General features: G+C 40.6%; 1 protein-coding gene across 5 annotated transcripts in view; it reads right to left on the bottom strand.

The window, feature by feature from the left end:
- The window catches only part of PSD3 (pleckstrin and Sec7 domain containing 3), a gene marked incomplete at its 5' end in the record, with an annotated part of 582,691 nt that overhangs the window by 458,355 nt on the left and 107,806 nt on the right, over positions 1-16,530 (bottom strand). The gene's annotated exons all lie outside the window — the stretch shown is intronic.

Below are 16,530 nucleotides of genomic sequence, written 5' to 3'. Positions count from 1 at the left end.
CCTTACATTTAGGTCTTTAGTCCATTTTGAGTTTACTTTTGTGTATGGTGTTAGAGAATGTTCTAATTTCATTCTTTTAGATTCTTTCCCAGCACCACTTATTGAAGAGACTCACTTTTCTCCACTGTATATTCTTGCCTCCTTTGTTGTAGATAAACTGACCATAGGTGCATGGGTTTACCTCTGGGCTTTCTATCCTGTTCCATTGATCTATAAGTCTGTCATTGTGCCAGTACCATACTGTTTTGATTACTATAGCTTTGTAGTATAGTCTGAAGTCAGGAAGCCTGATTCCTACAGCTCTGTTTTTCTTTCTCAAGACTGCTTTGGCTATTTGACATCTTTTGTGTTTCCATACAAAATTTAAGGTGTTTTTGGTACATTTCCTCATGATTACATTCAGATTATGCATCTTTGACAGGAATGTCACAGAAGTGATGCTATCCACTCTGCATCCTATTTAGAGACACAGGATTCAATTTGTCCCATTCCTGATCATATTCACTTTGATCTGCCAGGCCTCTCTACTGTCAACTGAGAACTTTCTCTCTGTAATTAATCAATATTCTGTGGAAAGACTTAGAAACTATGTACAGTAAGTCCCCTACATATGAACGAGTTCCATTCTGAGAGCACATCTATAAGTCCAATGTGTTCGTAAGTCCAACAAAGTTAGCCGAGGTACCCAACTAACACAATCGACTATATAGTATTGTACTGTAATAGGTTTATAATACTTTTCACACAAATGATACATAAAAAACAAACAAACAAAACAAAAAGTAAAGAAAACATTTTTAATCTTATAGTAGTACAGTACAACAGCTGGCATACAGGGGCTGGCATCAAGTGAACAGGCAAGAAGGGCTACTGACTGGAGGAGGGAGAGGAGGTGGGAGATGGTAGAGCTGAAGGATCGTCAGCAATAGGAGACAGAGGGAAAGCTGCAATTTCACTTACGCCTGCCGTTGATGGAACGCACGTTCACATCTCTGAAAGTTTGCATGTAGGGGACTTACTATAAATATTCTGTTCCTCATCAAACCTGCAAATTATAAATTTATTTTTATCAATAAGGACTGAATTTACTATTTTATCCAATGAGCTGTGATCCACTACTTTCGTTATTTACTTCAATGTTCAAGCTGCCTGATTTTGGCCAGTGGAAGCTCTTTCCAGCCGGCTTCTGTTCTCTTTGACACATCCCCAGTATTCTCTGAGCACCTCTTCACTTTCTGGTACAACAGGACGTTCCAGGCCTCTCCCTGGAATCAGCCATTTCTCTACGAACAAAAACCAACCCAAAAACCTGGTCCCTTTCAATGAAGAATATTGTTTAGTATGATACATAAGAACTGGACATTGAGCAGCTGGGTGTGCCCACTGCTACTGGGGGTACCTGCTTGTCGACCAGCTCAAGGGACAGACCTAAGAAATTTTAAATAGGACCCTGCACATGCATGCGCACGCGCACACACGCGCACACACACACACACACACACACTCTCACACACTGCAGTGGGCTAAATAAGGGTCCCCCAAGATGTCCACATCCTAATCCTCAGAACCTATGAGTGCTGCACCATATGGCAAAGACTTTCAAAATGTGATTAAGTTCTTTCATACCTGGATTACCCAGGTGGGCCAAGATTTGTGGCAGGAGAGAAGGAAGTCAGAGGAAAGCAGAGTAAGAGAAAGGATGCCACGCTATTGGATGGAGGAAGGAGCTAAGAGCCCAGGAATGCAAGGAATGGAACTCCAGGCTGGAAATGCCAGGAAACAAACTCTCCCTACAGTCTCCAGAAAAACCACTGCCCTCCTGGAACCTTGATTTTAGCCCATACAATTCATTTCAAGCTTCTGGCCTCCAGAACTATGAGAGAATAAATTTCTATGGTTTTAATCCACCAAGTTAGTGGTACTTTGCTTTAACAGCCATAGGAAATTAATGCAGACACACAGAAAATATGTATATACAAATACATACTTTTATATCTGTTTATTTCTGTATCTATCTAATAAAAAAAACCGTGAGTTCACACTGACACGTATACTGTAAGTATATTTCTAATGCTTTCAAGTACAAATGAGTTATTAATGAAATAATCAAAGATTTAATGAGTAATTGTTATTCCACCTATATTGTTCCCTGTTGTTGAAGTTCATCCAAATATACTTTGCTCTTCCACTATAATTAAGAAATTTGTATAGCTGAAAGACAAACAAGCAAAATTATCCACTCCTTCAGCTTGCCTGGCTATAAAGAGAGAGATTCAAATCCTGTCATGTGCAGCATTTTTCCCTTTAAAAATATATTTGGCATACGATTGCACATAAACAAGTGGAAAAAACACCAGTGTTTGAGAATAAGGGGATGGCCCACGTAATTTGAAATTCCCTAAAACCAGCTCCTACTCCCTTGAAAGGCTAATTGGATAGATAGTCCAAAAGCCAGGAACAGTAACCAAGTAAAACTGGGACTGAGAGCCTCTCAAGAGCAGAAAGAGTCCAAAAACTGCCAGGGGACAAATGGGATAACAGAACATCCAAATCCTGACTTCTAAAGGTTAGAGACAGCATCCAAAGCAAAGGGCAAAGCAGGAATGGACTACCAGGCTAAGGAGAAGACTGTGGGGGAAAAGGCAGGACTCATCTCATCACTAGCCAGACCTGCTGCCAGTCTGTTTTAACTGTGTGAGCGCAGAGACAAGGGCTGAATTCACAGCCTTTTTAAAAGCCCCTGGAGGTCCATTCTCATCTTCCCACCAGCTGCCATCCATCTACTCAGCCCATTTCCTGAAAGCACACTCCCCTGGGAAGGGCAAGTGGGGGCTCTGCTGCTCCTCCAGACACAGAAGCCAGTCTGGGTGGCGGGGTGCAGGAGGCACCAGAGCAGAGACACAGAGTCCCCACCCCGCCTGCCACTGACATGCATGTAAAGGCAGAGGGAGGGGTATGACAGCAAGCCTTTAGCCAACGCAAAGGCTCCTTCTTTGATAATCTGCATCTTGGACCCATTTTATAGTTGTCTTCCGACCAAATGGAAAGATTATATGCCCTTTTAGGAACTGCGCCTTCCCTGGCTTATTCACAATATATTTTATGGCTTATTACAAATGGTGATAGTGCCTTTTTTTTTTTTTTTTTGGAGTGTGATGTAGAAAGTTAGGGGCTAAGAAACTAGGATGATAAACATTCATTTGTAGCAAAGCCTCCCATAAAACTAGTGTAAGACACAGGGATCCAGTTTTCCTGACGGCTCCTTCACTAAGGCACCAAGGGACTAAAGTGTTGGAGAGCTTCAAAGAAAGAATTTAAAAGAAAACTAGCAATCATATATTATGCACTCACAATACATCCTCTGCCTTTCCCACCATTTCACAATCCATAATGACAGAGGGTGAGACCCTTGATGGCAAGTGTACAGACCCAGCAATCTATGTCTTCCTTCTGCTTTTCTCATTTCCCTGCCTACTACTACCTACCTTTCTACCTTCCTCAGGCTCTGGATCTGTGTGCTTCTGATAATGTTTAAAACTAATAAACGAAACAGACAATATAAAGGTCCAGGTTTTAAAAAGAAAAACACACATTTGTAAGACTCAGAACACATGTCCTTACTTGCTAGAGCTCTCACCCAGGAGGCTGGAGCCTTCCACATGCTGACAGCAAGTCAGGATTTAAGTTGGGTAACGAGGGAATGATGGAAAGCCACAGAGAACTTTAAAAGTCAGCCCAGCATAACTAGGATCCCTGGGAGGAAATCAACCAGACTTTGAATAACAACATTCACAAATGTTCCTCTGTGTACTCAAAAAACAACGGAGGAAGGCTAGGTACTGAGAACAATCAGAACAAGTGGTCGCAAAGCTGACACAGACTACAGGCTCACAGTGAGCGTTCATAAATATTTTTGCTGAGTCCTTATAAACTCAGCAACCTAAAAAAGTCTTGAAACTTTGGCAGAATACCACAAATTACATAAATGAAAACTAAGTATCAGCCTATTCACCAAAATCTAAGCTTCACAAATACGGAAGTATCTTCAGTTTTTTCAAATTTTCTACTAACTTCTGAAACAAAATTAAATCTACTCTAATTTTTTAAAAACATGTCATTTGGTACTTTGCCAAGAAGGAAAAATAGGTGCTAACTATGAATTCCGGGTGGGAATCATGAAAAGTAAGTGTCTTCTCACCTGGTTTGCTACATTTTTATTTCCCTTAACTTGAAAGTCACCCCTGGATGGCAGCTCTGTGTTTTAGTAGAACATGTAATACCTAGAACTGGATCTTGCAATAAGACATGCTAAAGACTATTCTTGATTAAGGTAAGAAAACCAGCCATAATTTTCTTCTCAAAGAAGGTATGTGAGTGATCAAATAAATTAGTTTCTACGTGCAAAATATAAGTCATTTCCCCAATATATATATTTATGTTTGTATGTATATAGAAAATTACTGCATGTATGGAGAAAAAAGTGTCTCAGGACAAACACAAACATTCTGAAAGTCATAAAATCCAGGCTGTAATTTAAGCTAAACCAGCACATGAAATATTAGAAATAATATAATCATTGCATTAATTTCTACAAGAAAATATACAATCCACCGAAATTTTACCAAAGTAAACTATCTCCAAGTACGGACCCCTCTTGAAAAACACCAAATGACCACAAGTTCGATATCACAAAGAAAATCAGAAGAGTCAGGTCATCCCCCTGGAAAGCATCTGGTTCTGCCTGCAGGACATAAACCCTGACCAGATGAGACAAGCATCTCATCCTGGTGTTAACAGATGTCTATTATGAAGAAATGTGCATGCACTAAGGTAAAAGGATCTATATAACACGTATCTGTCAATATCAAGGTAAAGAAGGACACCAAAGAGAACATAGCATAAGGTCCTAAAAATAAAAATTTAACAAAAATTCCAAGTCAAATTTCAGATAAACAATGCTAGTTATCTATAGTCTTGATTTAATTTTTTTTTAATATTTATTTATTTATTATTTCACTGCATCAGGTCTTAGCTGCAGCACACGGGATCTTCGCTGCGGCATGTGGGCTCTCTACTTGTAAGCATGCATGCTTAGTTTCCCCACGGCATGTAGGATCTTAGTTCCCCGACCAGGGATAGAACCCGTGTCCCCTGCATTGGAAGGTGGATTCTTAACCACTGAACCACCAGGGAAGACCCAAAATTTTTAATTTTAATTTAAAATGATACAGAAAGTGAAATATATTATGTGGGTGCCTAATAGCCCTGTTAATTACCAGTAAAGCCATTTCTTCAAAGTGACCTGACGAGGCATTTGCCCAATTTTCCACTGATGATTTCTCAGCATCCCAGCTTCAGGCAAGTCCGATGGGCAGTCAATAGGTAAAAGGCACAAACTGACACGGTGACCTGTATTTTGATTTCAGAAGATCTCCATTCTTTAAACTTAAACATTGTCAGGATACCCACACTACCTGCAATACTAAAATGTGCCCATTTTACATATTTAGCTTTAATAAAGACACAAACTGGGACTTCCCTGGTGGCGCAATGGTTAAGGATCCGCCTGCCAATGCAGGGGACACGGGTTCGAGCCCTGGTCCTGGAAGATCCCACATGCTGCGGAGCAACTAAGTCCATGCGCCACAACTACTGAGACTGCGCTCTACAGCCCATGAGCCACAACTACTGAAGCCCGCGCACCTAGAGCCCGTGCGCTGCAACAAGAGAAGCCACCGCAATGAGAAACCTGCGCACTGCAACAAAGAGTAGCCCCCTCTCACCACAACTAGAGAAAGCCAGCGCGCAGCAATGAAGAAGCAACACAGCCAAAAATAACTAAATAAATATATTTATTTAAAAAAAAAAGACACAAACTATTCATCATAAGCCAAAATAAGTAAATTTCTCTGAAACAAACTGCTTATGTAAACATGATAAAAGTAAATAATTCTTCCAGGACTTTAGGACTTTTAGGTCCCATTTGGTCAATTACCTCTTTGGAGACATCAAGCTATGTATGCTTGGTGCCCTGACAGAGTTCATCAGCCTCACTCACAGAAGCAAGGGATCTGAGAATTGTCTTGCTCTGACTCATACTTGAGAGAGAGAACACAGGAGGAATGAAACACTCTAGAGCATTATTTCTGCTGGCCCAGGGATGTCTGGCAACATAGTCCCCAGGGTGCTTGTGGATAAACCACAGGCTGCTGAACTCCTCAGGCCCACTGAATCAGACTCCTGAAGGGGTCACAGGAGAAGCTGACTTTGTACCTAACTCCTCTAGCTGATTCTCAGGTATGCTGAAGTTTGAGCACTACTATTCTGGAGCTCTATGAGGTATACAAGTGAGCCCTCAAAAAGACTAAGGAACAGCAGGACAGCTGAGCGCAAGGAATGAAGAAGCCCATTCCTCTTAGGTCACCTCCATCATCCCTACAACACAAACCACACCCACAAAATACCTGGGAAAATGTACTAGCAAGCTTCCTGGCTTATTGTGGGCATTTTACAACTGATGTTAAAGCTGTTTACCAATGGCCTTAAACTTGTGTAGTGAGTGAGAACAATGCTATCAGTCATAAAGTTGCTTTCGGACCCAAGCAATGCAAGGAATACAGCATGAGGAAATGCTCCTGCTGCACTAACCAGGCCAAATCATCCTGAAAAACGCTGGATTTTCAACAGACAGTGCATGAGCTAAAGAATAATGAGTAAATGCAAATTACCTTTGTTCTTGTTCCTAAATGCAGAACACTGGAGAATAAATGATTCACCAAAGGTTTCTGCACTTTATAGTTTTAAAGGCATTTACCCTACTCCCCACACACCCACCCACACATCCCACAGTCTGATCACCAGAGCGTCTGAAGATGAGAGGTTTGTGCTATTTTTACATCTATAATTGGAATATAAAATTTGTGATACACTATGTTTTTTATGTTAAGTTCAAATAACAGTGCTTTATTAAATATTGTTAGTTAATTTTAAGAATGCTCGTTTGGGCTTGCTGGAAACCTAGAAACTGACTTGTTTCTGTGCAAAAATAAAAGTAGAGTTCCAATTAATTAAACTATAAACTTTTGAAATTCACATATGAAAGTTAGAGATTACCTACACATTTTATTTACCTATACATTTAACTGAGGTTGACAGCACACATCAATTGATGAGCAAAGACTACTCATGTGACTCTGATTACAGATCCCTAATTTTGCCTGGGGGAGCCGAGAACAGTCATCTTCTGTACAAGAGCAAAATTAATTAAAAACATAAGGAATGGTAGTATTATTAACACTTCCTTTATTTGGAACACCATAAACCAGCAAACATATATTCAGAACATAGAAAGTAGATTTTTCAGAATGGTCAAAGTACATATCTTAAAAATCCATGCAATTAAATATATATATAAAATTCAGGAGAGCCCCAAGGTTCTCCCCTTGGGGGGGGTCCTTAAAAATGGACAATTTGGGGAAATTTCATTATTTTTTAACTCTTAAAAGACTCCAAACAGTTTATTAGGGAGAAGGACTAACAGCAAGCAGACACTATCAAAAATAAAAAATGACAAACACAAGTCTGACCGGAAAGACAAATAACAAAAGACAACATAAACAAAGATAAAAGACAAGCATGGACTGGGTAGTAAATATTTGCAACATATATTTAAATATCCAAAATATAACAAATTCCAACATATCAATAAGAAAAAGACAAACACAACAGAAAAACAGAAGATAAAAAGACTATTTGAGAAATGTGAATACAAATGACCAATATACATTAAAAGATGTTGAACCTTGCTAATAATCAGTGAAATACAAATTAAAACAAAAGTTACCAAACTTCACCCATCATATTGGCAAAGATTAAAATATATGAAAATAACATAATTTCCTCATATGGAATTAACAGTAGTCTGACTTTATAAGGTTTTTGAAAGGATAAAGGAAGATAACAATGTGAAACACTTAGAAGTGTCTGGAACATTTCAAGTGTCCAAGAGATGTTAGTTGCTACTGTTATCATTATTACTGCATTTGTATTTCTGTATTATTTGGTTTATACATCTCTCTTACTTATTCAACTATAAGCCCTTGGGCCACAGGAATTAAGTGTGTATTCTTTAATAACATAATTGTTACTCAAAAACATTGTTGATATATTCTCATTTCAGTAATATACATCTTACCTTCTTGAATATGTAAGTCTACCATATGACTAACAGAATTTATTAATTTATCTATTTCTATTATAAATAATATTATAGTGATTAACTTTCTACACATTTCTTTACATTCTTTTCTGATGATTAGTTCAGGAAACTCTCCTAGAAGTGGAATTTTGGGGTCAAAGGAGCTGTCCTCCAGGGAGCCTGTACAAGCAGTGGGGGGAACTGTGTGTCCAGCCATGTCCGAAACCCGATCCAAATCACAGTTCTTGGCACATTTAGACACCTAGTAAATCCGATGAATGGAAGGAAAGACAGGAAGTTGATAGAAAGGGACATTTCTGGGAAAATGATATAATTTGAAGAAAGGCAGGCCACTGGAGAAATGCAGAACGTGTTCAGAAAATGACAGCTAGTCCAGGCAAGCTGACTGCAGGACTAAAATGGAGGCTGAAAAGAATGAGGCAGATCAGTGCTTCTCACCCTGCAGTGGGCTTCCACACACTTGGGGATCTGCTAAAATTCTAGTTGTGATTCCACAGATCCAAGTAGGGGCTGAGAATCTGCATTTCTAACAAGCTCCCAGGTGATGCTGATGCTGCTAGTCCATGGACTGTACTTCAAATAAGAAAGAAGCAGTGAAGAGGCAGATCAGCACTAGAGTTTCAAACGTCAGGTTAAACAGTTTGGACTTTGGTATTCAATTATTTGGTCATCAGTTTAAGGGAGGGGTTATATTAGAAGCTTCTGAGCAGGACAGATCTAATCACCAGACAAAAATCAAGTAAGAAAAATCCTTATACCAAATTACCTACCAAGTCTTTCTTAGGAGATGGCTTGTTTTGTTTTGTCACTTTAATATTTTCTCAGTTTTGCTTAATATTGTACACAAACTTGAGGCTATTCTGGCAAAGTATCAGTGCTTTACATATATCCCTCTCTAGATTAATTTTTTTTTTAATAATGGAAGAGACAATCAACAAATAAAAGCAGAAGGATGAAGGGTTTTGCTCTTTCTTACCTCCCCACCCCTATCTTCTCTGGCCCATTCAGCACAGGCCATACCCCAAAGCTCCTGGTCACTGCTTTATGACTGTTTCTGGTGGCAACCAGGGGTCCTGTTTATAAAAATGACACAGGGGTAAACCAACAGTCAAGTCTCCCCTACCACGTCCCCACCCCCCAACCATGACTACAACTACAACTACTTCAAATTCAGTAAGAGATGAGTGCCAATTCTTGGAGCACATATCACCTCAAGATGCCTAAGCCTCAGAGTGAGTAATAACTCAGGAAAGAAGGGTGATTGACTGCACACAACCGAAGAAATTAATCTAACTCAGGGAAACACAAAGATAAGAACGGCCTCAATAGAGTCCAAATCCCCAAGAGCTCATTCCATGCCATCCCATCCTCCTCTGTCCTCTCCATCCATCACTAGCACTGGAGAGATGACAGGGACAGAAGCTAGCACTTGCTGAATTTCTCTCCACTGCTCCATTACGGCCTGGAAAGGGGGTGCGGCGAGGGGATGGAAAGGAGAGAGAGATAGGTAGGTAGGCTGAACTCAACACCTGATCTCGGCATTTTGCTGGACTTCCTCTCATCTTCACAGTAATACTTCAGAACACACAGCAGTTTCCAAGGCTCTCGTGAGGCTCTCTAGCAGGAAATCCCTGCCTGCCAAAGCTCATGAGATCACAAAGTTAATGATGAACGCACTGGCACGTGGGCAGAAGTGTAGGTGCAGCCAGCATGACCACAAAACCGAGTGACCTGTGCAGTGGTAAAGGAGTCTTATGAGGCCACGACACTTCAGACATTTGCCATGGCAAGCTCATACAGTGTTGGAGTGTAAAGAGATGTAACCCATTTGTAAGATAATTTGACTATTTCTATCAAAATTTGAAAAGTGCATATCCTTTTAGCAACTCTACTTGTAGGAATTTATTCCACAAAAAAATCTACATGCCAAATAAGATGGTGAAATGATGTTCGTTTCAGCAAAATGAGAAACGACTTAAATGTCTATCTAAAGGACCTAATTAACTCTACTGGGATATAATGAAACACAATAGAGATATTAAGAAAAGAATGAGGAAGACTTCATGTACTGTACAAGAACTATCTCCAAGATATATTAGTAAGTTGCTGTACACCTGAAACACAATATTGTAAATCAACTATACTTCAATTTTTTTTAATTTTAATAAAAAAATGAAACATATAAAAGATATATTAGTAAGTAAGAAGAGTAAAATGGAAAACAGTATCTAGAATATGCAACATATATGGGAGAGGAGGTGTGTACATACACACATGTGCGTACGCGCACACACACACACAAAATCTCTGGTAACAGATTGCCAGGGGAACTGGGTGTCTGGGGTTAGAGAAAGACTTTCATTTTATAGCTCCTACCTTTTTGTATTTATTGATTATTTACTTACTTATTTATCATGCACCATGTATTATTATTTCCAATTTTGGAGGTTCTTTGGTTTGTTTGGTTTTTTCCCCAAAGCATGGATTCCTTCTGAGCATTCAGGAGTTACAGAAAACATTTACATGTTTTCATGTAAAGAAAAACTGCAGGTCAATCTCACAAAACTAAATGTAAAAATCCTAGGGCTTCCCTGGTGGCGCAGTGGTTGAGAGTCCGCCTGCCGATGCAGGGGACACGGGTTCGTGCCCTGGTCTGGGAAGATCCCACATGCCATGGAGCGACTAGGCCCGTGAGCCATGGCCACTGAGCCTGCGCGTCCGGAGCCTGTGCTCCACAACGGGAGAGGCCACAACAGCGAGAGGCCCGCGTACCGGGAAAAAAAAAAAAAAAATCCTAAACAAGAAATTAGCAAAGTGAATCAACGATATATTAAAAAAATAATCCATTACCACCAACTTGGCTTTATCCCAAGAATGCAAACCTGTTTTACTTTTAAAGCTCAATTAATATAATTCATCACATTGACAAATCAAAGGAGAAAAACCTGCATGATTATCAGAATATGCAGAAAACTATCTGATGCAATGTAACATCAATTCATTATTTTTAAAAGAAGCTTTAGCAAACTAGGTATTAAAAGGAACTTCTATAATCTGATAAAGGCCCTACAACACAATCCAGAATAAACATCATACTTACTGGTGAAGTTCCCTTCCTAGAAGTCCTATAAGTAAACAATACAAAAGTGTTTACTGGTAGCTCTTAACCAGTTTTTGGCAGATAAACCTTTAAAAGACCCTACATGTGATTTCATGGCATCTTCCTTCAGAACTTCCAAAGCCAGAAGTTTCATGTATCCCAACTGAAGAAGCCTTAATGTTAAGGTTTTTAAAAAAGGGTTTTTTAACTGTAAAATGAGGAACCCATTCCACGGCACTATCAGATTCATGTTACTAAAACAAAACTATACTCTTAAAGTATTCAAAAAACTGGAATGGGTCCTCAGCCTACAAAATAAAGGATACATTCTGCAGCCCTGCACAATCTGACTCCAATCTCCATTCCAATCTGTAGTGAGCTACAGCACTGCCCCTACACTAACAACAGTGTTCATCCATTCAAGGGTTTACTGTGTGTAACTCCACCAAACCTGTCCTTCCAACCCTCTCCAAGCTCTCATCCAACCAAGAGCGAAATGGGAATCAAGACACCATCCTTATCACTGATGAAGCAGACAAGAGAAAACAGCTACAGACCTGTGGCAAGAATCAACCTGACTTCCCCAGTCACTGGCACAGCTAGACAACTCCAGGCCACCCCAGCAGGGCCAAGTCTGTTAATGCAGAAAAAGCCAAGTGCCGGCTGACTCTGAACAGAGAGGGCCAGCAGGCAATGAGCTGCAGATCTTCACTTTTTCTCCCAATTCCCCAATCAGACAAGCAACTCCACTTCCACGGAGATCCTTCTGCCTAGAAACACCAGGCCAGGCAAACGAAGGCTGCCTCACTAATTATTCAACTGCTTTTTTTTTTTTCAAGTACATAGCTTTTTTTTTTCCTTTTTCTATTTCATTTTTTTTACAACTTTATTGGTGTATAGTTGCTTTACAATGTTGTGTTAGTTTCTGTTGTATAACAAAGTGCATCAGCTATATGCATACATATATCCCCAAATCCCTTCCCTATCCCACCCCTCTAGGCGGTCACAAAGCACAGAGCTGATCTCCCCGTGCTATGCAGCTGCTTCCCACTATCTATCTATTTTACATTTAGTAGTGTATCTAGGTCAATGTTACTCTCTCATTTTGTCCCAGCTTACCCTTCCCCCTCCCCAGGTCCTTAAGTCCATTCTCTACGTCTGTGTCTTTATTCCTGTCCTGCCCCTTGGTTCATCAGAACCATTTTTTTTTTTTTTAGATCCCATATATTTATGTTAGCATACGGTATTTGCTTTTCTCTTTCTGACTTACTTCACTCTGTATGACAGACTCTAGGCCCATCCACCTCACTACAAATAACTCAATTTCATTTCTCTTTATGGCTGAGTAATATTCCATTGTATATATGTGCAACATCTTTATCCATTCATCTGTCAACGGACATTTAGGTTGCTTCCATGTCCTGGCTATTGTAAACAGTGCTGCAATGAACATTGTGGTACATGACTATTTTTTTTTTTATTTATTTATCTTTGGCTGTGTCGGGTCTTCATTGCCGAGCACAGGCTTTCTCTGGTTGCAGCAAGTGGGGGCTACTCTTCTTTGCCGTGTGCGGGCTTCTCATTGTGGTGGCTTCTCCAGTTACGCAGCACGGGCTCTAGGTGCGAGGGCTTCAGTAGTTGTGGCTCGTGGGCTCAGCAGTTGTGGCTCACGGGCTCTAGAGCACAGGCTCAGTAGTTGTGGTACAGGGGCTTAGTTGTTCCACGGCATGTGGGATCTTCCCAGACCAGGGATCAAACCCATGTCCCCTGCATTGGCAGGTGGATTCTTAACCACTGCACCACCAGGGAATTCCCATGCGTGACTCTTTTTGAATTATGGCTTTCTCAGGATATATGCCCAGTAGTGGGATCGCTGGGTCATATGGTAGTTCTATTTTTAGTTTTTTAAGGAACCTCCATACTGTTCTCCATAGTGGCTGTATCAATTTACATTCCCACCAAGAGTGCAAGAGGGTTCCCTTTTCTGCACACCCTCTCTAGCATTTACTGTTTGTAGATTTTTTGATGATGGCCATTCTGACCGGTGTGAGGTGATCCCTCATTGTGGTTTTGATTTGCATTTCTCTAATGGTTAGTGATGTTGAGCATCCTTTCGTGTGCTTCTTGGCCATCTGTATGTCTTCTTTGGAGAAACGTCTATTTAGGTCTTCTGCCCATTTTTTAATTGGGTTGTTTGTTTTCTTAATATTGAGCTGCATGAGCTGTTTATATATTTTGGAGATTAATCCTTTGTCCGTTGATTCATTTGCAAATATTTTCTCCCATTCTGAGGGCTGTCTTTTCGTCTTGTTTATGGTTTCCTCTGCTGTGCAAAAGCTTTTAAGTTTCATTAGGTCCCATTTGTTTATTTTTGTTTTTATTTCTATTACTCTAGGAAGTGGGTCAAAAAGGACCTTGCTGTGATTTATGTCATAGCGTGTTCTGCTTATGTTTTCCTCTAAGAGTTTTATAGTGTCTGGCCTTACATTTAGGTCTTTAATCCATTTTGAGCTTATTTTTGTGTATGGTGTTAGGGAGTGTTCTAATTTCATTCTTTTACATGTAGCTGTCCAGTTTTCCCAGTAACATTTATTGAAGAGGTTGTCTTTTCTCCATTGTATATTCCTGCCCCCTTTGTCAAAGATAAGGTGACCATATGTGCATGGGTTTATCCCTGGGCTTTCTATCCTGTTCCATTGATCTATACTTCAGTTTTTGTGCCAATACCATACTCTATTGATTACAATAGCTTTGTTGTATAGTCTGAAGTCGGGGAGCCTGATTCCTCCAGCTCTGTTTTTCTTTCTCAAGATTGCTTTGGCTATTCGGGGTCTTTTGTGTTTCCATACAAATTGTGAAATCTTTTATTCTATTTCTGTGAAAAATGCCATTGGTAGTTTGATAGGGATTGCACTGAATCTGTAGATTGCTTTGGGTAGTATAGTCATTTTCACAATGTTGATTCTTCTAATCCAAGAACATGGTATATCTCTCCTTCTGTTTGTATCGTCTTTGATTTCTTTCATCAGTGTCTTATAGTTTTCTGCATACAGGTCTTTTGTCTCCCTAGGCAGGTTTATTCCTAGGTATTTTATTCTTTTTGTTGCAATTGTAAATGTGAGTATTTCCTTAATTTCTCTTTCAGATTTTTCATTGTTAGTGTATAGGAGTACAAGGGATTTCTGTTCATTAATTTTGTATCCTGCCACTTTACCAAATTCATTGATTAGCTCTAGTATCAACTGCTTTTTTTTCAAGGCACAGTACACATCCCACCCTGACCTGAAAACCATCCCATCCCACACAACACTTACCGTGTTATCCTTTCCTTGGATTTCCTATAGCACTTAATGCCTGTGCTACTCTCTTGTTTCTACATTTACAATAACATCTCTTGTACTGATGAGAAGTCTATTAAGATAAAATAGACAGTAAGTCCCCTGATCCTGAGACTCTATTTTATCTCTCTTTGAATTCTCACCTCCACTGAACAAAGACAACACTCAGCTATCCACTGATTTTGAAAAACTATTATTGTCAGAATGTGGAATGCAGCCTTTGATAGGTAAGAAGGAATCCCAGTTAAGGGGAAAACATAATCAAGAAGTGTTTTCTAAACATTAATATTCAATGGCAGATCTGGCTAGAATACAAGACACAAAGAAGCAGCAAGAGGGAAACTACAGCTATTTACCTGTCATCTGGAAAAGGTTCTTCAGATATCAGAGTACTAAATTAAAGCAGAAATCATAAAATAATGGAAAGCTGTCCAATAAAGAATAACTGAATAAAAGCAAATCATGAAAACAGATTAGGAAATACATATATACACTAAGGATTGCCATGGGTCACTAGCTGACAATAAAATGCTGCTTCCGTGATGTTGCTAACATAACAGGGCTGTTAAAAATGGAGGGTAATAAGTCATTGTTATACTCTCTAAGTATATATCTAACAGATCCCAATTAGATCCTTATTAGAGTTCCAAGCCTAATTGAAAAGAATAATGAAGATGATTTAAGGGAGGGGTCCCTAACCCCAGGGCCACAGACCAGTACCTGTCCCTGGCCTGTTAGGAACCGGGCCGCAGAGCAGGTGGTGAGCGATGGACAAGTGAGTGAAGCTTCATCTGCCGCTCCCCATCGCTCCCTATCACTCGCGTTACCGCCTGAACCATCCCCCCTTGCATCCTGTAATGGGAAGATAAGTGTGACGTGTTTGGGTATCAGTTTGAAATACAAAAGAATTCTGCATCTCTCAAGGCTCGTCATTGAAGAGCTGTGGAGAGGCCTCCAGACTCGCCCGACAAGGTGCTTCTTCGTGCGCACGAGCTCGTGCTCATCAGTCAGCACCGAGGTGGCCTACATCCGTGTTGCCTTCCTGTTCTGTTCACACATGTTCCCATCTTGATTTTAGGGCTTTCTAGAACTCCACAGCAACCACCTAATGATATCAATAGTGAATTTCATTCAAGTTGTTCAGGGTTTGTTGCGAACACAATTTAGAATAGTGAGGATGTTTAGGATTTGTGTATTTTCTTTAAAAGGCAAAAAGTTTACCAGACTCTATCAGTACACTAAATCTAGAAAAGTGTCCCTTTTCAGTGACTGCTGATTTAAGAATAGTCAGGTTTTACTGAAGCCAGATTCAACTTATCCCTGAAGAGTGAGTGTGACTTGATTGTGTGTCCCGCTTTGTCACCATCCCGAGTACTTGGCAGACAGGAGCATGGGTGGTCCCTGCCCCCAGTGTGTGTAAGGTGTGTGTTTGCTCTGCAGGCCTTGAGCCCTCCCTCTCAGGGACCCCAAGATGATGGGCCAGGCCATGGTGTCAGCTGTCCCATCCTTTCAGTGTTAGGAATTCAGACAGATGCCCATCTTGCTCATCTCTGTAAGAAACGACCACTGCCTCATTCTGGCACAGGGGGAGGTCCTTATGTAGAGGGAGAAGGACTGCAACTTCACCTCCCCTGGGGGCTCTACCTAGTACACACATGCCGAGGAGGTGCTGGCAGGTCCGTGAATCCACAGCCACCACTCCACAGGCCTCTCCTGGTGCTCCCCGGAGGCCGGCCCAGAGCTTAGTGAAGGCCACTCTCAGGCCAGCTTATGCCAGTCTGGGATTGGTGAGGCCAGCGCTCCGGTTCTGCTCTTCCCTTGCAATGTTGGGTCTGGACCTGAGGCGGAGCCCCGGGCCCGTGTCAGCCCAGGGC

This window comes from Leucopleurus acutus (genome assembly GCF_964270905.1).
Source record: "Leucopleurus acutus genome assembly, chromosome: 21".
In the NCBI taxonomy this organism is placed as follows: Eukaryota; Metazoa; Chordata; class Mammalia; order Artiodactyla; family Delphinidae; genus Leucopleurus; species Leucopleurus acutus.
This window is presented reverse-complemented; position numbering and strand designations above follow the sequence as displayed.